Genomic DNA, 1,254 nt, shown 5'->3' with positions numbered 1-1,254 from the left:
ATACTCTATATAACTCTATATAACTCTATATAACTCTATATAACTCTATATAACTCTATATAACTCTATATAACTCTATATAACTCTATATAACTCTATATAACTCTATATAACTCTATATAACTCTATATAACTCTATATAACTCTATATAACTCTATATAACTCTATATAACTCTATATAACTCTATATAACTCTATATAACTCTATATAACTCTATATAACTCTATATAACTCTATATAACTCTATATAACTCTATATAACTCTATATAACTCTATATAACTCTATATAACTCTATATAACTCTATATAACTCTATATAACTCTATATAACTCTATATAACTCTATATAACTCTATATAACTCTATATAACTCTATATAACTCTATATAACTCTATATAACTCTATATAACTCTATATAACTCTATATAACTCTATATAACTCTATATAACTCTATATAACCACGCATACTACCACATTCAATCAATAAAAATCTCACTAAAACCAGGAACCACCGTGTACCTGTTATATGTACGGTGTGAAACAAAACAAAAAAAAACACAAAACAAAAATCACACCACCAAGTAGAGTAAAAGAATAGGAGTCCCTAACCTACCTATGTAACTAAATTACCTTATGCCCTAGCCTACCTATATAATAAATTAATCTCAACCTCACCTACCTACTATGCTTCATTAACTTAACTCAAGACTCATGAAGAAAGAGAAAAAAAAGAGTAAAACAGAACATAAAATATTACCACACAAACAAACATGATGTATATGTATGTATGCATAAGCAACCGCTATAGAACCCACCTAAAATATAAAAAAATACAATATACAAACACACAAACCACAGGCAACATATATAACTCTATATAGCTCTATATAATAAAAAAAATAAAAAATTTAAATAAATAAGATCAGACAGACTGCTTCAAGCGAGGCAGAATGCCTGATCTGATTTTCGTGTTGTCTCAGCTCCTATTTATACTCGCTTCAACCATACATTTTCATCATTTCAATAATTCACATCAGTAAAAAAACATATTTAATGTATGTACTACACTATTATACAGTCTCAACCACAATGCTAACCGTACTAAATTGACGTCACCGAACGAACGCCTTCGAAACTTTCTGATTGGCTGGTTGAATCTGCTATATTGGCTTTTTATATAAACATATAATCTTATTAATTATTTGTATACATGGATTCTAGTTACTTCGGGTAGAATTCAAAATAGTTT

This window comes from Helobdella robusta (assembly GCF_000326865.2).
Source record: "Helobdella robusta unplaced genomic scaffold HELROscaffold_3, whole genome shotgun sequence".
Lineage (NCBI taxonomy): Eukaryota > Metazoa > Annelida > Clitellata > Rhynchobdellida > Glossiphoniidae > Helobdella > Helobdella robusta.
Note: the sequence above shows the minus strand (reverse complement) of the source record.